This window comes from Condylostylus longicornis, unplaced genomic scaffold (genome assembly GCF_029603195.1).
Source record: "Condylostylus longicornis isolate FDR11 unplaced genomic scaffold, ASM2960319v2 ptg000038l, whole genome shotgun sequence".
In the NCBI taxonomy this organism is placed as follows: Eukaryota; Metazoa; Arthropoda; class Insecta; order Diptera; family Dolichopodidae; genus Condylostylus; species Condylostylus longicornis.
This window is the reverse complement of record NW_026578007.1, coordinates 3598209-3621127: the sequence shown is the minus strand read 5'-3', so window position 1 is coordinate 3621127 and position 22919 is coordinate 3598209.

The window sequence follows — 22919 nt, the reverse complement described above, 5'->3', positions numbered from 1 at the left end:
TCGTCCTTCGTCTTCGTCCTTCGTCCTTCGTCCTTCGTCTTTCGTCCTTCGTCCTTCATCCTTCGTCCTTCGTCCTTCGTTTTTCGTCCATCGTCCTTCGTCCATCGTCTTTCGTCCTTCGTCCTTCGTCCTTCGTCCTTCGTCCTTCGTCCTTCGTCCTTCGTCCTTCGTCCTTCGTCCTTCGTCCTTCGTCCTTCGTCCTTCGTCCTTCGTCCTTCGTCCTTCGTCCTTCGTCCTTCGTCCTTCGTCCTTTGTCCTTTGTCCTTTGTCCTTTGTCCTTTGTCCTTTGTCCTTTGTCCTTTGTCCTTTGTCCTTTGTCCTTTGTCCTTTGTCCTTTGTCCTTTGTCCTTTGTCCTTCGTCCATCGTCCTTCGTCCTTCGTCCTTCGTCCTTCGTCCTTCGTCCTTCGTCCTTCGTCCTTCGTTCTTCTTCTTTCGTCCTTCGTCCTTTGTCCATCGTAATTCGTCCTTCGTCTTCCGTCCTTCGTCCGTCGTCCTTCGTCCTTCGTCCTTCGTGCTTCGTCCTTCGTCTTCCGTCCTTCGTCCTTCGTGTTCCGTCCTTCGTCCTTCGTCTTTCGTCCTTTGTCCATCGTAATTCGTCTTTCGTCCTTCGTCCTTCGTCCTTCGTCCTTCGTCCTTCGTCCTTCGTCCTTTGAGATTTGTCATTTGTCATCTATCATCTGTCATCTGTAATCTGTCATCTGTCATTTGTCATCGGTCATCTGTCATCTGTCATCTGCCATCTGTCATCTGTCATCTGTCATCTGTCATCTGTAATCTGTCATCTGTCATTTGTCATCTGTCATCTGTCATCTGTCATTTGTCAATTGTCATTTGTATTTCGTCCTTCGTCTTTCGTCCTTCGTCCTTCATCCTTCGTCCTTCGTCTCTCGTCCTTCGTCTTCCGTCCTTCATTCTTCGTCTTCCGTCCTTCGTCCTTCGTTCTTCTTCTTTCGTCCTTCGTCCTTCGTCTCTCGTCCTTCGTCCTTCGTCTTTCGTCCTTCGTCCTTCGTCCTTCGTCCTTCGTCCTTCGTCCTTCGTCCTTCGTCCTTCGTCCTTCGTCCTTCGTCCTTCGTCCTTCGTCCTTCGTCCTTCGTCCTTCGTCCTTCGTCCTTCGTCCTTCGTCCTTCGTCCTTCGTCCTTCGTCCTTCGTCCTTCGTCCTTCGTCTTTCGTCCTTCGTCCTTTGTCCTTTGTCCTTTGTCCTTTGTCTTTTGTCCTTTGTCCTTTGTCCTTTGTCCTTTGTCCTTTGTCCTTTGTCCTTTGTCCTTTGTCCTTTGTCCTTTGTCCTTTGTCCTTTGTCATTTGTCTTTCGTCCTTTGTCCTTTGTCCTTTGTCCTTTGTCCTTTGTCCTTTGTCCTTTGTCCTTTGTCCTTTGTCCTTTGTCCTTTGTCCTTTGTCCTTCGTCCTTCGTCCTTTGTGATTTGTCATTTGTCATCTATCATCTGTCATCTGTCATCTCTGATCTGTCATCTGCCATCTGCCATGTGCCATCTGTCCTCTGTCATCTGTCATTTGTCATTTGTCATTTGTCATTTGTCATCTGTCATTTTTCATCTGTCATCTGTCATCTGGCATCTGTCATTTTTCATCTGTCCTCTGTCAACTGTCATCTATCATCCGTCATCTGTCATTGGTCATCTGTCATCTGTCATCTGTCATCTGTCATTTGTCATCTGTCATCTGTCATTTGTAATTTGTCATTTGTCATCTATCATCTGTGATCTGTCATCTGCCATCTGCCATCTGTCATCTGTCACCTGTCATCTATCATCTGTCATCTGTCATCTGTCATCTGTCATCTGTCATCTGTCATTTGTCAATTGTCATTTGTCCTTCGTCCTTTGTCCTTTGTCCTTTGTCCTTTGTCCTTTGTCCTTTGTCCTTTGTCCTTTGTCCTTTGTCCTTTGTCCTTTGTCCTTTGTCCTTTGTCCTTTGTCCTTTGTCCTTTGTCCTTTGTCCTTTGTCCTTTGTCCTTTGTCCTTTGTCCTTTGTCCTTTGTCCTTTGTCCTTTGTCCTTTGTCCTTTGTCCTTTGTCCTTTGTCCTTTGTCCTTTGTCCTTTGTCCTTTGTCCTTTGTCCTTTGTCCTTTGTCCTTTGTCCTTTATCCTTTGTTCTTTGTCCTTTGTCCTTTGTCCTTTGTCCTTTGTCCTTTGTCCTTTGTCCTTTGTCCTTTGTCCTTTGTCCTTTGTCCTTTGTCCTTTGTCCTTTGTCCTTTGTCCTTTGTCCTTTGTCCTTTGTCCTTTGTCCTTTGTCCTTTGTCCTTTGTCCTTTGTCCTTTGTCCTTTGTCCTTCGTCCTTCGTCCTTCGTCCTTTGTCCTTTGTCCTTTGTCCTTTGTCCTTTGTCCTTTGTCCTTTGTCCTTTGTCCTTTGTCCTTTGTCCTTTGTCCTTTGTCCTTTGTCCTTTGTCCTTTGTCCTTTGTCCTTTGTCCTTTGTCCTTTGTCCTTTGTCCTTTGTCCTTTGTCCTTTGTCCTTTGTCCTTCGTCCTTCGTCCGTCGTCCTTCGTCCTTCGTCCTTCGTCCTTCGCCCGTCGTCCTTCGTCTTTCGTATTTTGTATTTCGTCCTTGGTCTCTTCGTCCTTCGTCTTCCGTCCTTCGTCCTTCATTCTTCGTCTTCCGTCGTTCGCCCTTCGTTCTTCGTCTGTCGTCCTTCGTCCTTCGCCCATCGTAATTCGTCCTTCGTCTTCCGTCCTTCGTCCTTCATCCTTCAATCTTCGTCTTTCGTCCTTCGTCCTTCGTCCTTCGTCCTTCGTCCTTCGTCCTTCGTCCTTCGTCCTTCGTCCTTTGTCCTTCGTTCTTCGTCTTTCGTCGTTCGTCCCTCGTCCTACGTCTTTCGTCCTTCATCTTTCGCCCTTCGTCCTTTGTGATTTGTAATTTGTCATCTATCATCTGTCATCTGTCATCTATGATCTGTCATCTGTCATCTGTCATCTGTCATCTGTCAGCTGTCATCTGTCATCTGCCATCTGTCATCTGTCATCTGTCATCTGTCATCTGTCATTTTTCAATTGTAATTTGTCCTTCGTCCTTCGTCCTTCGTCCTTTGTGATTTGTCATTTGTCATCTATCATCTGTCATCTGTCATCTGTGATCTGTCATCTGTCATCTGTCATCTGTCATCTGTCATCTGTCATCTGTCATCTGTCATCTGTCATCTGTCATCTGTCATATGTCATCTGTCATCTGCCATCTGTCATCTGTCATCTGTCATCTGTCATCTGTCATCTGTCATCTGTCATCTGTCATTTGTCAATTGTCATTTGTACTTCGTCCTTCGTCCTTTGTCCTTTGTCCTTTGTCCTTTGTCCTTTGTCCTTTGTCCTTTGTCCCTTGTCCTTTGTCCTTTGTCTCTTGTCCTTTGTCCTTTGTCCTTTGTCCTTTGTCCTTTGTCCTTTGTCCTTTGTCCTTTGTCCTTTGTCCTTTGTCCTTTGTCCTTTGTCCATTGCCCTTTGTCCTTCGTCCTTCGTTCTTCGTCCTTTGTGATTTGTCATTTGTCATCTATCATCTGTCATCTGTCATCTCTGATCTGTCATCTGCCATGTGCCATCTGTCCTCTGTCATCTCTCATTTGTCATTTGTCATTTGTCATTTGTCATTTGTCATCTGTCATCTTGCATCTGTCATCTGTCATCTGGAATTTGTCATTTTTCATCTGTCCTCTGTCATCTGTCATCTGTCATCTGTCATCTGCCATCTGCCATCTGTCCTCTGTCATCTGTCATCAGTCATCTGTCATCGGTCATTTGTCATCTGTCATCTGTCATCTGTCATCTGTCATCTGTCATCTGCCATCTGCCATCTGCCATCTGTCCTCTGTCATCTTTGTTCTGTCATCTGTCATTTGTCATCTGTCATCTGTCATCTGTCATCTGTCATCTGTCATCAGTCATTTGTCATTTGTCATCTGTCATCTGTCATCTGTCATCTGTCATCTGTCATCTGTCATCTGTCATCTTTCTTCTGTCATCTGTCATTTGTCATCTGTCATCTGTCATCTGTCCTCTGTCATCTGTCATCTGTCATCTTTCTTCTGTCATCTGTCATTTGTCATCCTTCGTCCTTCGTCCGTCGTCCTTCGTCCTTCGTCCTTCGTCCTTCGTCCTTCGTCCTTCGTCCTTCGTCCTTCGTCCTTCGTCCTTCGTCCTTCGTCCTTCGTCCTTCGTCCTTCGTCCTTCGTCCTTCGCCCTTTGTCCTTCGTCCTTCGTTCTTCGTCCTTCGTCCTTCGTCCTTCGTCCTTCGTCCTTCGTCTTTCGTCCTTCGTCCTTCGTCATTTGTTATCGTCCTTCCTCCTTCGTCCTTTGTCCTTCGTCCGTCGTCCTTTGTGATTTGTCATCTATCATCTGCCATCTGCCATCTGTCCTCTGTCATCTGTCATTTGTCATCTGTCATCTGTCATCTGTCATCTGTCATCTGTCATCTGTCATCTGCCATCTGCCATCTGCCATCTGTCCTCTGTCATCTTTGTTCTGTCATCTGTCATTTGTCATCTGTCATCTGTCATCTGTCATCTGTCATCTGTCATCTGTCATCTGCCATCTGCCATCTGCCATCTGTCCTCTGTCATCTTTGTTCTGTCATCTGTCATTTGTCATCTGTCATCTGTCATCTGTCATCTGTCATCTGTCATCTGTCATCTGTCATCTGTCATCTTTCTTCTGTCATCTGTCCTTTGTCATCTGTCATCTGTCATCTGTCATCTGTCATCTGTCATCTGTCATCTGTCATCTGTCATCTGTCATCTGTCATCTGTAATCTGTCATCTGTCATTTGTCAATTGTCAATTGTCAATTGTCATTTGTCATCTGTCATCTGTCATCTGTCATCTGTCATCTGTCATCTGTCATCTTTCTTCTGTCATCTGGCGTTTGTCATCTGTCATCTGTCATCTGTCATCTCTCATCTGTCATCTGTCATCTGTCATCTGCCATCTGCCATCTGCCATCTGTCCTCTGTCATCTGTCATCTGTCATCTGTCATCTGTCATCTGTCATCTGTCATCTGTCATCTGTCATCTGTCATCTGTCATCTTTCTTCTGTCATCTGTCATTTGTCATTTGTCATCTCTCATCTGTCATCTGTCATCTGTCATCTGTAATCTGTCATCTGTCATTTGTCATCCTTCGTCCTTCGTCCTTCGTCCTTCGTCCTTCGTCCTTCGTCCTTCGTTCTTCGTTCTTCGTCCTTCGTCCTTCGTCCTTCGTCTTTCGTCCTTCGTCATTTGTCATCTGTCATCTGTCATCTGTCATCTGTCATCTGTAATCTGTCATCTGTCATTTGTCAATTGTCAATTGTCATTTGTCATCTGTCATCTGTCATCTGTCCTCTGTCATCTGTCATCTTTCTTCTGTCATCGGTCATCTGTCATCTGTCATCTGTCATCTGTCATCTGTCATCTGTCATCTGTCATCTGTCATCTGTCATCTGTCATCTGCCATCTGCCATCTGCCATCTGCCATCTGTCCTCTGTCATCTGTCATCTTCCTGTCGTCCTTCGTTCTTCGTCCTTCGTCTTCTGTCATCTGTCATTTGTCATCTGTCATCTGTCATCTGTCATCTGTCATCTGTCATCTGTCATCTGTCATCTGTCATCTTTCTTCTGTCATCTGTCATTTGTCATTTGTCATCTCTCATCTGTCATCTGTGATCTGTCATCTGCCATCTGCCATCTGTCCTCTGTCATCTGTCATCAGTCATCTGTCATCGGTCATTTGTCATCTGTCATCTGTCATCTGTCATCTGTCATCTGCCATCTGCCATCTGCCATCTGTCCTCTGTCATCTTTGTTCTGTCATCTCTCATTTGTCATCTGTCATCTGTCATCTGTCATCTGTCATCTGTCATCGGTCATTTGTCATTTGTCATCTGTCATCTGTCATCTGTCATCTGTCATCTGTCATCTGTCATCTTTCTTCTGTCATCTGTCATTTGTCATCTGTCATCTGTCATCTGTCATCTGTCCTCTGTCATCTGTCATCTGTCATCTTTCTTCTGTCATCTGTCATTTGTCATCCTTCGTCCTTCGTCCGTCGTCCTTCGTCCTTCGTCCTTCGCCCTTTGTCCTTCGTCCTTCGTTCTTCGTCCTTCGTCCTTCGTCCTTCGTCTTTCGTCCTTCGTCCTTCGTCATTTGTTATCGTCCTTCCTCCTTCGTCCTTTGTCCTTCGTCCGTCGTCCTTTGTGAATTGTCATCTATCATCTGCCATCTGCCATCTGTCCTCTGTCATCTGTCATCTGTCATCTGTCATCTGTCATCGGTCATTTGTCATCTGTCATCTGTCATCTGTCATCTGTCATCTCTCATCTGTCATCTGTCATCTGTCATCTGCCATCTGCCATCTGCCATCTGCCATCTGTCCTCTGTCATCTGTCATCTGTCATCTTTCATCTGTCATCTGTCATCGGTCATTTGTCATCTGTCATCTGTCATCTGTCATCTGTCATCTGTCATCTTTCTTCTGTCATATGTCATTTGTCATCTGCCATCTGTCATCTGTCATCTGTCCTCTGTCATCTGTCATCTGTCATCTGTCATCTGTCATCGGTCATTTGTCATCTGTCATCTGTCATCTGTCATCTGTCATCTGCCATCTGTCATCTGTCATCTGTCCTCTGTCATCTGTCATCTGTCATCTGTCATCTGTCATCGGTCATTTGTCATCTGTCATCTGTCATCTGTCATCTGTCATCTGTCATCTGCCATCTGCCATCTGCCATCTGTCCTCTGTCATCTGTCACCTGTCATCTGTCTTCTGTCTCCTGTCATTTGTCATTTGTCATTTGTCATCTGTCATCTGTTATTTGTCAATTTGCATTTGTCCTTCGTCCTCCGTCCTTCGTCCTTCGTCCTTCGTCCTTCGTCCTTCGTCCTTCGTCCTTCGTCCTTCGTCCTTCGTTCTTCGTCCTTCGGCCTTCGTCCTTCGCCCTCCGTCCTCCGTCTTTCGTTCTTCGTTCTTCGGCCTTCGGCCTTCGTCCTTCGCCCATCGTACTTCGTCCTTCATACTTCGTCCTTCGTCCTGCGTCCTTCGTTCTTCGTCCTTCGTCCTTTGTGATTTGTCATTTGTCATTTGTCATTTGTCATTTGTCATTTGTCATTTGTCATTTGTCATTTGTCATTTGTCATTGTCATTTGTCATTTATCACTTGTCATTCGTCATTTGCCATTTGCCATTTGTCATTTGTCATCTTAGTCCTTAGTCTTCGTCTTTCGTCCTTCATTCTTCGTTCTTCCTCCTACGTCTTTCGTCCTTCGTCATTTGTCATTTGTTATCTATCATCTGTCATCTGTCATCGTTCATCTGCCATCTGTCATCTGTCATCTGTCATCTGTCATCTGTCATCCGTCCTTCGTCCTTCGTCCTTCGTCCTTCGTTTTTCGTTCTTCGTTCTTCGTCCTTCCTCCTTCGTCCTTTGTCCTTCGTCCGTCGTCCTTTGTGATTTGTCATCTATCATCTGCCATCTGCCATCTGTCCTCTGTCATCTGTCATCTGTCATCTGTCATCTGTCATCGGTCATTTGTCATCTGTCATCTGTCATCTGTCATCTGTCATCTCTCATCTGTCATCTGTCATCTGTCATCTGCCATCTGCCATCTGCCATCTGCCATCTGTCCTCTGTCATCTGTCATCTGTCATCTGTCATCTGTCATCTGTCATCTGTCATCTGTCATCGGTCATTTGTCATCTGTCATCTGTCATCTGCCATCTGTCATCTGTCATCTGTCATCTGTCATCTTTCTTCTGTCATCTGTCATTTGTCATCTGTCGTCTGTCATCTGTCATCTGTCCTCTGTCATCTGTCATCTGTCATCTGTCATCGGTCATTTGTCATCTGTCATCTGTCATCTGTCATCTGCCATCTGCCATCTGCCATCTGTCCTCTGTCATCTGTCATCTTTCTTCTGTCATCGGTCATCTGTCATCTGTCATCTGTCATCTGTCATCTGTCATCTGTCATCTGTCATCTGTCATCTGCCATCTGCCATCTGCCATCTGCCATCTGCCATCTGTCCTCTGTCATCTGTCATCTTCCTGTCGTCCTTCGTTCTTCGTCCTTCGTCTTCTGTCATCTGTCATTTGTCATCTGTCATCTGTCATCTGTCATCTGTCATCTGTCATCTGTCATCTGTCATCTTTCTTCTGTCATCTGTCATTTGTCATTTGTCATCTCTCATCTGTCATCTGTGATCTGTCATCTGCCATCTGCCATCTGCATCTGTCCTCTGTCATCTGTCATCTGTCATCTGTCATCTGTCATCGGTCATTTGTCATCTGTCATCTGTCATCTGTCATCTGTCATCTATCATCTGCCATCTGCCATCTGCCATCTGTCCTCTGTCATCTTTGTTCTGTCATCTGTCATTTGTCATCTGTCATCTGTCATCTGTCATCTGTCATCTGTCATCTGTTATCTGTCATCTGTCATCTGTCATCTGTCATCTTTCTTCTGTCATCTGTCATTTGTCATCTGTCATCTGTCATCTGTCATCTGTCATCTGTCATCTGTCATCTGTCATCTGTCATCTGTCATCTGTAATCTGTCATCTGTCATTTGTCAATTGTCAATTGTCATTTTCAAACATCTTTCTTCTGTCTTCTGTCATTTGTCATCCTTCGTCCTTCGTCCTTCGTCCTTCGTCCTTCGTTCTTCGTTCTTCGTCCTTCGTCCTTCGTCTTTCGTCCTTCGTCATTTGTCATCTGTCATCTGTCATCTGTCATCTGTCATCTGTCATCTGTCATCTGTCATCTGTCATTTGTCAATTGTCAATTGTCATTTGTCATCTGTCACCTGTCATCTGTCATCTGTCATCTGTCATCTGTCATCTGTCATCTGTCATCTTTCTTCTGTCATCTGTCATTTGCCATCTGTCATCTGTCATCTGTCATCTCTCATCTGTCATCTGCCATCTGCCATCTGCCATCTGTCCTCTGTCATCTGTCATCTGTCATCTGTCATCTGTCATCTGTCATCTGTCATCGGTCATTTGTCATCTGTCATCTGTCATGTGTCATCTGTCATCTGTCATCTGTCATCTGTCATCTGTCATCTGTCATCTGTCATCTGTCATCTGTCATCTGTCATCTGTCATCTGTCATCTGTCATCTGTCATCTGTCATCGGTCATCTGTCATCTGTAATCTGTCATCTGTCATTTGTCAATTGTCAATTGTCATTTTCAAACATCTTTCTTCTGTCATCTGTCATTTGTCATCCTTCGTCCTTCGTCCTTCGTCCTTCGTCCTTCGTCCTTCGTCCTTCGTCCTTCGTCCTTCGTCCTTCGTCCTTCGTCCTTCGTCCTTCGTTCCTTCGTCCTTCGTCCTTCGTCCTTCGTCCTTCGTCCTTCGTTCTTCGTTCTTCGTCCTTCGTCCTTCGTCCTTCGTCTTTCGTCCTTCGTCATTTGTCATCTGTCATCTGTCATCTGTCATCTGTCATCTGTTATCTGTCATCTGTCATCTGTCATCTGTCATATGTAATCTGTCATCTGTCATTTTTCTATTGTCAATTGTCATTTGTCATCTGTCATCTGTCATCTGTCATCTGTCATCTTTCTTCTGTCATCTGTCATTTGTCATCTGTCATCTGTCATCTGTCATCTGTCATCTGTCTTCTGTCATCTGCCATCTGCCATCTGCCATCTGTCCTCTGCCATCTGTCCTCTGTCATCTGTCATCTGTCATCTGTCATCTGTCATCTGTCATCTGTCATCTGTCATCTGTCATCTGTCATCTGTCATCTGTCATCTGTCATCGGTCATCTGTCATCTGTAATCTGTCATCTGTCATTTGTCAATTGTCAATTGTCATTTTCAAACATCTTTCTTCTGTCATCTGTCATTTGTCATCCTTCGTCCGTCGTCCTTCGTCCTTCGTCCTTCGTCCTTCGTCCTTCGTCCTTCGTCCTTCGTCCTTCGCCCTTTGTCCTTCGTCCTTCGTTCTTCGTCCTTCGTCCTTCGTCCTTCGTCTTTCGTCCTTCGTCCTTCGTCATTTGTTATCGTCCTTCCTCCTTCGTCCTTTGTCCTTCGTCCGTCGTCCTTTGTGATTTGTCATCTATCATCTGCCATCTGCCATCTGTCCTCTGTCATCTGTCATCTGTCATCTGTCATCTGTCATCGGTCATTTGTCATCTGTCATCTGTCATCTGTCATCTGTCGTCTGTCATCTGTCATCTCTCATCTGTCATCTGTCATCTGTCATCTGCCATCTGCCATCTGTCCTCTGTCATCTGTCATCTGTCATCTGTCATCTGTCATCTGTCATCTTTCATCTGTCATCTGTCATCGGTCATTTGTCATCTGTCATCTGTCATCTGTCATCTGTCATCTGTCATCTTTCTTCTGTCATCTGTCATTTGTCATCTGTCATCTGTCCTCTGTCATCTTTCTTCTGTCATCTGTTATTTGTCATCTGTCATCTGTCATCTGTGATCTGTCATATGCCATCTGCCATCTGTCCTCTGTCATCTGTCACCTGTCATCTGTTTTCTGTCTCCTGTCATTTGTCATCTGTCATCTGTCATCTGTCATCGGTCATTTGTCATCTGTCATCTGTCATCTGTCATCTGTCATCTGTCATCTGTCATCTGTCATCTGTGATCTGTCATCTGTCATCTTTCTTCTGTCATCTGTCATCTGTAATCTGTCATCTGTCATCTGTCATCTGTCATTTGTCAATTGTCAATTGTCATTTGTCCTTCGTTCTTCGTCCTTCGTCCTTCGTCCTTCGTCCTTCGTCCTTCGTCCTTCGTCCTTCGTCCTTCGTCCTTCGTCCTTCGTCCTTCGTCCTTCGTTCTTCGTCTTTCGGCCTTCGTCCTACGCCCTTCGTCCTTTGTCCTTCGTCGTTCGTCCTTCGTCTTTCGTCCTTCGTCCTTCGTCCTTCGTTCTTCGTCCTTCGTCCTTCGTCCTTCGTCCTTCGTCCTTCGTCCTTAGTCCTTCGTCCTTCGTCCTTCGTCTTCGTCCTTCGTCCTTCGTCCTTCGTCTTTCGTCCTTCGTCCTTCATCCTTCGTTCTTCGTCCTTCGTTTTTCGTCCATCGTCCTTCGTATTTCGTCTTTCGTCCTTCGTCCTTCCTCCTTCGTCCTTTGTACTTCGTCCTTCGTCCTTTGTGATTTGTCATTTGTCATCTGTCATCTGCCATCTGTCATCTGTCATCTGTCATCTGTCATCGGTCATTTGTCATCTGTCATCTTTCTTCTGTCATCTGTCATTTGTCATCTGTCATCTGTCATCTGTCATCTGTCATCTGTAATCTGTCATCTGTCATCTGTCATTTGTCAATTGTCAATTGTCATTTTTCCTTCGTTCTTCGTCCTTCGTCCTTCGTCCTTCGTCCTTCGTCCTTCGTCCTTCGTTCTTCGTCCTTCGTCTTTCGTCCTTCGTCCTTAGTCCTTAGTCCTTCGTCCTTCGTCTTCGTCCTTCGTCCTTCGTCCTTCGTCTTTCGTCCTTCGTCCTTCATCCTTCGTCCTTCGTCCTTCGTTTTTCGTCCATCGTCCTTCGTCCATCGTCTTTCGTCCTTCGTCCTTCGTCCTTCGTCCTTCGTCCTTCGTCCTTCGTCCTTCGTCCTTCGTCCTTCGTCCTTCGTCCTTCGTCCTTCGTCCTTCGTCCTTCGTCCTTCGTCCTTCGTCCTTCGTCCTTCGTCCTTCGTCCTTCGTTCTTCGTCCTTTGTCCTTTGTCCTTTGTCCTTTGTACTTCGTCCTTCGTCCTTTGTGATTTGTCATTTGTCATCTGTCATCTGCCATCTGTCATCTGTCATCTGTCATCTGTCATCGGTCATTTGTCATCTGTCATCTTTCTTCTGTCATCTGTCATTTGTCATCTGTCGTCTGTCATCTGTCATCTGTCCTCTGTCATCTGTCACCTGTCATCTGTCATCGGTCATTTGTCATCTGTCATCTGTCATCTGTCATCTGCCATCTGCCATCTGCCATCTGTCCTCTGTCATCTGTCATCTTTCTTCTGTCATCGGTCATCTGTCATCTGTCATCTGTCATCTGTCATTTGTCATCTGTCATCTGTCATCTGTCATCTGTCATCTGTCATCTGTCATCTGTCATCTTTCTTCTGTCATCTGTCATTTGTCATTTGTCATCTCTCATCTGTCATCTGTGATCTGTCATCTGCCATCTGCCATCTGCATCTGTCCTCTGTCATCTGTCATCTGTCATCTGTCATCTGTCATCGGTCATTTGTCATCTGTCATCTGTCATCTGTCATCTGTCATCTGTCATCTGCCATCTGCCATCTGCCATCTGTCCTCTGTCATCTTTGTTCTGTCATCTGTCATTTGTCATCTGTCATCTGTCATCTGTCATCTGTCATCTGTCATCTGTCATCTGTCATCTGTCATCTGTCATCTGTCATCTTTCTTCTGTCATCTGTCATTTGTCATCTGTCATCTGTCATCTGTCATCTGTCATCTGTAATCTGTCATCTGTCATTTGTCAATTGTCAATTGTCATTTTCAAACATCTTTCTTCTGTCTTCTGTCATTTGTCATCCTTCGTCCTTCGTCCTTCGTCCTTCGTTCTTCGTTCTTCGTCCTTCGTCCTTCGTCCTTCGTCTTTCGTCCTTCGTCATTTGTCATCTGTCATCTGTCATCTGTCATCTGTCATCTGTCATCTGTCATCTGTCATCTGTCATCTGTCATTTGTCAATTGTCAATTGTCATTTGTCATCTGTCATCTGTCATCTGTCATCTGTCATCTGTCATCTGTCATCTGTCATCTGTCATCTGTCATCTTTCTTCTGTCATCTGTCATTTGCCATCTGTCATCTGTCATCTGTCATCTGTCATCTGCCATCTGCCATCTGCCATCTGTCCTCTGTCATCTGTCATCTGTCATCTGTCATCTGTCATCTGTCATCTGTCATCTGTCATCGGTCATTTGTCATCTGTCATCTGTCATGTGTCATCTGTCGTCTGTCATCTGTCATCTGTCATCTGTCATCTGTCATCTGTCATCTGTCATCTGTCATCTGTCATCTGTCATCTGTCATCGGTCATCTGTCATCTGTAATCTGTCATCTGTCATTTGTCAATTGTCAATTGTCATTTTCAAACATCTTTCTTCTGTCATCTGTCATTTGTCATCCTTCGTCCTTCGTCCTTCGTCCTTCGTCCTTCGTCCTTCGTCCTTCGTTCCTTCGTCCTTCGTCCTTCGTCCTTCGTCCTTCGTCCTTCGTCCTTCGTTCTTCGTTCTTCGTCCTTCGTCCTTCGTCCTTCGTCTTTCGTCCTTCGTCATTTGTCATCTGTCATCTGTCATCTGTCATCTGTCATCTGTCATCTGTCATCTGTCATCTGTCATCTGTCATCTGTCATATGTAATCTGTCATCTGTCATTTTTCTATTGTCAATTGTCATTTGTCATCTGTCATCTGTCATCTGTCATCTGTCATCTTTCATCTTTCTTCTGTCATCTGTCATTTGTCATCTGTCATCTGTCATCTGTCATCTGTCATCTGTCATCTGTCTTCTGTCATCTGCCATCTGCCATCTGCCATCTGCCATCTGTCCTCTGCCATCTGTCCTCTGTCATCTGTCATCTGTCATCTGTCATCTGTCATCTGTCATCTGTCATCTGTCATCTGTCATCTGTCATCTGTCATCTGTCATCTGTCATCGGTCATCTGTCATCTGTAATCTGTCATCTGTCATTTGTCAATTGTCAATTGTCATTTTCAAACATCTTTCTTCTGTCATCTGTCATTTGTCATCCTTCGTCCGTCGTCCTTCGTCCTTCGTCCTTCGTCCTTCGTCCTTCGTCCTTCGTCCTTCGTCCTTCGCCCTTTGTCCTTCGTCCTTCGTTCTTCGTCCTTCGTCCTTCGTCCTTCGTCCTTCGTCTTTCGTCCTTCGTCCTTCGTCATTTGTTATCGTCCTTCCTCCTTCGTCCTTTGTCCTTCGTCCGTCGTCCTTTGTGATTTGTCATCTATCATCTGCCATCTGCCATCTGTCCTCTGTCATCTGTCATCTGTCATCTGTCATCTGTCATCGGTCATTTGTCATCTGTCATCTGTCATCTGTCATCTGTCATCTGTCATCTGTCATCTCTCATCTGTCATCTGTCATCTGTCATCTGCCATCTGCCATCTGTCCTCTGTCATCTGTCATCTGTCATCTGTCATCTGTCATCTGTCATCTTTCATCTGTCATCTGTCATCGGTCATTTGTCATCTGTCATCTGTCATCTGTCATCTGTCATCTGTCATCTGTCATCTGTCATCTTTCTTCTGTCATCTGTCATTTGTCATCTGTCATCTGTCATCTGTCATCTGTCCTCTGTCATCTTTCTTCTGTCATCTGTTATTTGTCATCTGTCATCTGTCATCTGTGATCTGTCATATGCCATCTGCCATCTGTCCTCTGTCATCTGTCACCTGTCATCTGTCTTCTGTCTCCTGTCATTTGTCATCTGTCATCTGTCATCTGTCATCGGTCATTTGTCATCTGTCATCTGTCATCTGTCATCTGTCATCTGTCATCTGTCATCTGTCATCTGTCATCTGTCATCTGTCATCTGTCATCTTTCTTCTGTCATCTGTCATCTGTAATCTGTCATCTGTCATCTGTCATCTGTCATTTGTCAATTGTCAATTGTCATTTGTCCTTCGTTCTTCGTCCTTCGTCCTTCGTCCTTCGTCCTTCGTCCTTCGTCCTTCGTCCTTCGTCCTTCGTCCTTCGTCCTTCGTTCTTCGTCTTTCGGCCTTCGTCCTACGCCCTTCGTCCTTTGTCCTTCGTCGTTCGTCCTTCGTCTTTCGTCCTTCGTCCTTCGTCCTTCGTTCTTCGTCCTTCGTCCTTCGTCCTTCGTCCTTCGTCCTTCGTCCTTAGTCCTTCGTCCTTCGTCCTTCGTCTTCGTCCTTCGTCCTTCGTCCTTCGTCTTTCGTCCTTCGTCCTTCATCCTTCGTTCTTCGTCCTTCGTTTTTCGTCCATCGTCCTTCGTATTTCGTCTTTCGTCCTTCGTCCTTCGTCCTTCCTCCTTCGTCCTTTGTACTTCGTCCTTCGTCCTTTGTGATTTGTCATTTGTCATCTGTCATCTGCCATCTGTCATCTGTCATCTGTCATCTGTCATCGGTCATTTGTCATCTGTCATCTTTCTTCTGTCATCTGTCATTTGTCATCTGTCATCTGTCATCTGTCATCTGTAATCTGTCATCTGTCATCTGTCATTTGTCAATTGTCAATTGTCATTTTTCCTTCGTTCTTCGTCCTTCGTCCTTCGTCCTTCGTCCTTCGTCCTTCGTCCTTCGTCCTTCGTCCTTCGTCCTTCGTCCTTCGTTCTTCGTCCTTCGTCTTTCGTCCTTCGTCCTTAGTCCTTCGTCCTTCGTCCTTCGTCTTCGTCCTTCGTCCTTCGTCCTTCGTCTTTCGTCCTTCGTCCTTCATCCTTCGTCCTTCGTCCTTCGTTTTTCGTCCATCGTCCTTCGTCCATCGTCTTTCGTCCTTCGTCCTTCGTCCTTCGTCCTTCGTCCTTCGTCCTTCGTCCTTCGTCCTTCGTCCTTCGTCCTTCGTCCTTCGTCCTTCGTCCTTCGTCCTTCGTCCTTCGTCCTTCGTCCTTCGTCCTTCGTCCTTCGTCCTTCGTCCTTTGTCCTTTGTCCTTTGTCCTTTGTCCTTTGTCCTTTGTCCTTTGTCCTTTGTCCTTTGTCCTTTGTCCTTTGTCCTTTGTCCTTTGTCCTTTGTCCTTTGTCCTTCGTCCATCGTCCTTCGTCCTTCGTCCTTCGTCCTTCGTCCTTCGTCCTTCGTCCTTCGTCCTTCGTCCTTCGTTCTTCTTCTTTCGTCCTTCGTCCTTTGTCCATCGTAATTCGTCCTTCGTCTTCCGTCCTTCGTCCGTCGTCCTTCGTCCTTCGTCCTTCGTGCTTCGTCCTTCGTCTTCCGTCCTTCGTCCTTCGTGTTCCGTCCTTCGTCCTTCGTCTTTCGTCCTTTGTCCATCGTAATTCGTCTTTCGTCCTTCGTCCTTCGTCCTTCGTCCTTCGTCCTTCGTCCTTCGTCCTTTGAGATTTGTCATTTGTCATCTATCATCTGTCATCTGTAATCTGTCATCTGTCATTTGTCATCTGTCATCTGTCATCGGTCATCTGTCATCTGTCATCTGCCATCTGTCATCTGTCATCTGTCATCTGTAATCTGTCATCTGTCATTTGTCATCTGTCATCTGTCATCTGTCATCTGTCATTTGTCAATTGTCATTTGTATTTCGTCCTTCGTCTTTCGTCCTTCGTCCTTCATCCTTCGTCCTTCGTCTCTCGTCCTTCGTCTTCCGTCCTTCATTCTTCGTCTTCCGTCCTTCGTCCTTCGTTCTTCTTCTTTCGTCCTTCGTCCTTCGTCTCTCGTCCTTCGTCCTTCGTCTTTCGTCCTTCGTCCTTCGTCCTTCGTCCTTCGTCCTTCGTCCTTCGTCCTTCGTCCTTCGTCCTTCGTCCTTCGTCCTTCGTCCTTCGTCCTTCGTCCTTCGTCCTTCGTCCTTCGTCCTTCGTCCTTCGTCCTTCGTCCTTCGTCCTTCGTCCTTCGTCCTTCGTCCTTCGTCCTTCGTCTTTCGTCCTTCGTCCTTTGTCCTTTGTCCTTTGTCCTTTGTCTTTTGTCCTTTGTCCTTTGTCCTTTGTCCTTTGTCCTTTGTCCTTTGTCCTTTGTCCTTTGTCCTTTGTCCTTTGTCCTTTGTCCTTTGTCATTTGTCTTTCGTCCTTTGTCCTTTGTCCTTTGTCCTTTGTCCTTTGTCCTTTGTCCTTTGTCCTTTGTCCTTTGTCCTTTGTCCTTTGTCCTTTGTCCTTTGTCCTTTGTCCTTTGTCCTTTGTCCTTTATCCTTTGTTCTTTGTCCTTTGTCCTTTGTCCTTTGTCCTTTGTCCTTTGTCCTTTGTCCTTTGTCCTTTGTCCTTTGTCCTTTGTCCTTTGTCCTTTGTCCTTTGTCCTTTGTCCTTTGTCCTTTGTCCTTTGTCCTTTGTCCTTTGTCCTTTGTCCTTTGTCCTTTGTCCTTTGTCCTTTGTCCTTTGTCCTTTGTCCTTTGTCCTTTGTCCTTCGTCCTTTGTCCTTCGTCCTTCGTCCTTCGTTCTTCTTCTTTCGTCCTTCGTCCTTTGTCCATCGTAATTCGTCCTTCGTCTTCCGTCCTTCGTCCGTCGTCCTTCGTCCTTCGTCCTTCGTGCTTCGTCCTTCGTCTTCCGTCCTTCGTCCTTCGTGTTCCGTCCTTCGTCCTTCGTCTTTCGTCCTTTGTCCATCGTAATTCGTCTTTCGTCCTTCGTCCTTCGTCCTTCGTCCTTCGTCCTTCGTCCTTCGTCCTTTGAGATTTGTCATTTGTCATCTATCATCTGTCATCTGTAATCTGTCATCTGTCATTTGTCATCTATCATCTGTCATCTGTCATCTCTGATCTGTCATCTGCCATCTGCCATGTGCCATCTGTCCTCTGTCATCTGTCATTTGTCATTTGTCATTTGTCATTTGTCATCTGTCATTTTTCATCTGTCATCTGTCATCTGGCATCTGTCATTTTTCATCTGTCCTCTGTCAACTGTCATCTATCATCCGTCATCTGTCATTGGTCATCTGTCATCTGTCATCTGTCATCTGTCATTTGTCATCTGTCATCTGTCATTTGTAATTTGTCATTTGTCATCTATCATCTGTGATCTGTCATCTGCCATCTGCCATCTTTCATCTGTCACCTGTCATCTATCATCTGTCATCTGTCATCTGTCATCTGTCATCTGTCATCTGTCATCTGTCATCTGTCATCTGTCATTTGTCAATTGTCATTTGTCCTTCGTCCTTTGTCCTTTGTCCTTTGTCCTTTGTCCTTTGTCCTTTGTCCTTTGTCCTTTGTCCTTTGTCCTTTGTCCTTTGTCCTTTGTCCTTTGTCCTTTGTCCTTTGTCCTTTGTCCTTTGTCCTTTGTCCTTTGTCCTTTGTCCTTTGTCCTTTGTCCTTTGTCCTTTGTCCTTTGTCCTTTGTCCTTTGTCCTTTGTCCTTTGTCCTTTGTCCTTTGTCCTTTGTCCTTTATCCTTTGTTCTTTGTCCTTTGTCCTTTGTCCTTTGTCCTTTGTCCTTTGTCCTTTGTCCTTTGTCCTTTGTCCTTTGTCCTTTGTCCTTTGTCCTTTGTCCTTTGTCCTTTGTCCTTTGTCCTTTGTCCTTTGTCCTTTGTCCTTTGTCCTTTGTCCTTTGTCCTTTGTCCTTTGTCCTTTGTCCTTTGTCCTTTGTCCTTTGTCCTTTGTCCTTTGTCCTTCGTCCTTTGTCCTTTGTCCTTTGTCCTTTGTCCTTTGTCCTTTGTCCTTTGTCCTTTGTCCTTTGTCCTTTGTCCTTTGTCCTTTGTCCTTTGTCCTTTGTCCTTTGTCCTTTGTCCTTTGTCCTTTGTCCTTTGTCCTTCGTCCTTCGTCCGTCGTCCTTCGTCCTTCGCCCGTCGTCCTTCGTCTTTCGTATTTTGTATTTCGTCCTTGGTCTCTTCGTCCTTCGTCTTCCGTCCTTCGTCCTTCATTCTTCGTCTTCCGTAGTTCGCCCTTCGTTCTTCGTCTGTCGTCCTTCGTCCTTCGCCCATCGTAATTCGTCCTTCGTCTTCCGTCCTTCGTCCTTCATCCTTCAATCTTCGTCTTTCGTCCTTCGTCCTTCGTCCTTCGTCCTTCGTCCTTCGTCCTTCGTCCTTCGTCCTTCGTCCTTCGTCCTTCGTCCTTTGTCCTTCGTTCTTCGTCTTTCGTCGTTCGTCCCTCGTCCTACGTCTTTCGTCCTTCATCTTTCGCCCTTCGTCCTTTGTGATTTGTAATTTGTCATCTATCATCTGTCATCTGTCATCTATGATCTGTCATCTGTCATCTGTCATCTGTCATCTGTCAGCTGTCATCTGTCATCTGCCATCTGTCATCTGTCATCTGTCATCTGTCATCTGTCATTTTTCAATTGTAATTTGTCCTTCGTCCTTCGTCCTTCGTCCTTTGTGATTTGTCATTTGTCATCTATCATCTGTCATCTGTCATCTGTGATCTGTCATCTGTCATCTGTCATCTGTCATCTGTCATCTGTCATCTGTCATCTGTCATCTGTCATCTGTCATCTGTCATCTGTCATATGTCATCTGTCATCTGCCATCTGTCATCTGTCATCTGTCATCTGTCATCTGTCATCTGTCATCTGTCATTTGTCAATTGTCATTTGTACTTCGTCCTTCGTCCTTTGTCCTTTGTCCTTTGTCCTTTGTCCTTTGTCCTTTGTCCTTTGTCCTTTGTCCCTTGTCCTTTGTCCTTTGTCTCTTGTCCTTTGTCCTTTGTCCTTTGTCCTTTGTCCTTTGTCCTTTGTCCTTTGTCCTTTGTCCTTTGTCCTTTGTCCTTTGTCCTTTGTCCTTTGTCCTTTGTCCTTTGTCCATTGCCCTTTGTCCTTCGTCCTTCGTTCTTCGTCCTTTGTGATTTGTCATTTGTCATCTATCATCTGTCATCTGTCATCTCTGATCTGTCATCTGCCATGTGCCATCTGTCCTCTGTCATCTCTCATTTGTCATTTGTCATTTGTCATTTGTCATTTGTCATCTGTCATCTTGCATCTGTCATCTGTCATCTGGAATTTGTCATTTTTCATCTGTCCTCTGTCATCTGTCATCTGTCATCTGTCATCTGCCATCTGCCATCTGTCCTCTGTCATCTGTCATCAGTCATCTGTCATCGGTCATTTGTCATCTGTCATCTGTCATCTGTCATCTGTCATCTGTCATCTGCCATCTGCCATCTGCCATCTGTCCTCTGTCATCTTTGTTCTGTCATCTGTCATTTGTCATCTGTCATCTGTCATCTGTCATCTGTCATCTGTCATCGGTCATTTGTCATTTGTCATCTGTCATCTGTCATCTGTCATCTGTCATCTGTCATCTGTCATCTTTCTTCTGTCATCTGTCATTTGTCATCTGTCATCTGTCATCTGTCCTCTGTCATCTGTCATCTGTCATCTTTCTTCTGTCATCTGTCATTTGTCATCCTTCGTCCTTCGTCCGTCGTCCTTCGTCCTTCGTCCTTCGTCCTTCGTCCTTCGTCCTTCGTCCTTCGTCCTTCGTCCTTCGTCCTTCGTCCTTCGTCCTTCGTCCTTCGTCCTTCGTCCTTCGTCCTTCGTCCTTCGTCCTTCGTCCTTCGTCCTTCGCCCATTGTCCTTCGTCCTTCGTTCTTCGTCCTTCGTCCTTCGTCCTTCGTCCTTCGTCTTTCGTCCTTCGTCCTTCGTCATTTGTTATCGTCCTTCCTCCTTCGTCCTTTGTCCTTCGTCCGTCGTCCTTTGTGATTTGTCATCTATCATCTGCCATCTGCCATCTGTCCTCTGTCATCTGTCATCTGTCATCTGTCATCTGTCATCGGTCATTTGTCATCTGTCATCTGTCATCTGTCACCTGTCATCTCTCATCTGTCATCTGTCATCTGTCATCTGCCATCTGCCATCTGCCATCTGTCCTCTGTCATCTGTCATCTGTCATCTGTCATCTGTCATCTTTCATCTGTCATCTGTCATCGGTCATTTGTCATCTGTCATCTGTCATCTGTCATCTGTCATCTGTCATCTGTCATCTTTCTTCTGTCATCTGTCATTTGTCATCTGTCATCTGTCATCTGTCATCTGTCCTCTGTCATCTGTCATGTGTCATCTGTCATCTGTCATCGGTCATTTGTCATCTGTCATCTGTCATCTGTCATCTGTCATCTGCCATCTGCCATCTGCCATCTGTCCTCTGTCATCTGTCATCTTTCTTCTGTCACCGGTCATCTGTCATCTGTCATCTGTCATCTGTCATCTGTCATCTGTCATCTGTCATCTGTCATCTGTCATCTGTCATCTGCCATCTGCCATCTGCCATCTGTCCTCTGTGATCTGTCATCTTCCTGTCGTCCTTCGTTCTTCGTCCTTCGTCTTCTGTCATCTGTCATTTGTCATCTGTCATCTGTCATCTGTCATCTGTCATCTGTCATCTGTCATCTGTCATCTTTCTTCTGTCATCTGTCATTTGTCATTTGTCATCTCTCATCTGTCATCTGTGATCTGTCATATGCCATCTGCCATCTGCCATCTGTCCTCTGTCATCTGTCATCTGTCCTCTGTCATCTGTCATCTTTCTTCTGTCACCGGTCATCTGTCATCTGTCATCTGTCATCTGTCATCTGTCATCTGTCATCTGTCATCTGTCATCTGTCATCTGTCATCTGCCATCTGCCATCTGCCATCTGTCCTCTGTCATCTTTCTTCTGTCATCTGTCATTTGTCATCTGTCATCTGTCATCTGTCATCTGTCATCTGTCATCTGTCATCTTTCTTCTGTCATCTGTCATTTGTCATCTGTCATCTGTCATCTGTCATCTGTCATCTGTAATCTGTCATCTGTCATTTGTCAATTGTCAATTGTCATTTTCAAACATCTTTCTTCTGTCATCTGTCATTTGTCATCCTTCGTTCTTCGTCCTTCGTCCTTCGTCCTTCGTCCTTCGTCCTTCGTCCTCCGTCCTTCGTCCTTCGTCCTTCGTCCTTCGTCCTTCGTTCTTCGTCCTTCGTCCTTCGTCCTTCGTCTTTCGTCCTTCGTCCTTCGTCATTTGTCATCTGTCATCTGTCATCTGTCATCTGTCATCTGTAATCTGTCATCTCATCGTCAATTGTCAATTGTCATTTGTCATCTGTCATCTGTCATCTGTCATCTGTCATCTGTAATCTGTCATCTGTCATTTGTCAATTGTCAATTGTCATTTGTCATCTCTCATTTGTCATTTGTCATCTCTCATCTGTGATCTGTCATCTGCCATCTGCCATCTGCCATCTGTCCTCTGTCATCTATCATCTGTCATCTGTCATCTGTCATCGGTCATTTGCCATCTGTCATCTGTCATCTGTCATGTGTCATCTGTCATCTGCCATCTGCCATCTGCCATCTGTCCTCTGTCATCTTTCTTGTGTCATCTGTCATTTGTCATCTGTCATCTGTCATCTGTCATCTGTCATCTGTCATCTGTCATCTTTCTTCTGTCATCTGTCATTTGTCATCTGTCATCTGTCATCTGTCATCTGTAATCTGTCATCTGTCATCTGTCATCTGTCATCTGTCATCTGTCATCTGTCATCTGTCATCTGTCATCTGTCATCTGTAATCTGTCATCTGTCATTTGTCAATTGTCAATTGTCATTTGTCATCTGTCATCTGTCATCTGTCATCTGTCATCTGTCATCTGTCATCTGTCATCTGTCATCTGTCATCTGTCATCTGTCATCTGTCATCTGTCATCTGTCATCTGTCATCTGTCATCTGTCATCTTTCTTCTGTCATCTGTCATTTGTCATCCTTCGTCCTTCGTCCTTCGTCCTTCGTCCTTCGTCCTTCGTCCTTCGTCCTTCGTCCTTCGTCCTTCGTCCTTCGTCCTTCGTCCTTCGTCCTTCGTCCTTCGTCCTTCGTCCTTCGTCCTTCGTCCTTCGTCCTTCGTTCTTCGTCCTTCGTCCTTCGTCCTTCGTCCTTCGTCTTTCGTCCTTCGTCATTTGTCATCTGTCATCTGTCATCTGTCATTTGTCAATTGTCAATTGTCATTTGTCATCTGTCATCTGTCATCTGTCATCTGTCATCTGTCATCTGTCATCGGTCATTTGTCATCTGTCATCTGTCATCTGTCATCTGTCATCTGTCATCTGTCATCTGTCATCTGTCATCTGTCATCTGTCATCTGTAATCTGTCATCTGTCATTTGTCAATTGTCAATTGTCATTTTTCCTTCGTTCTTCGTCCTTCGTCCTTCGTCCTTCGTCCTTCGTCCTTCGTCCTTCGTCCTTCATTCTTCGTCTTTCGGCCTTCGTCCTACGCCCTTCGTCCTTCGTCGTTCGTCCTTCGTCTTTCGTCCTTCGTCCTTCGTCCTTCGTCCTTAGTCCTTCGTCCTTCGTCCTTCGTTTTTCGTCCATCGTCCTTCGTCCTTCGTCTTTCGTCCTTCGTCCTTCGTCTTTCGTCCTTCGTCCTTCATCCTGCGTCCTTCGTCCTTCGT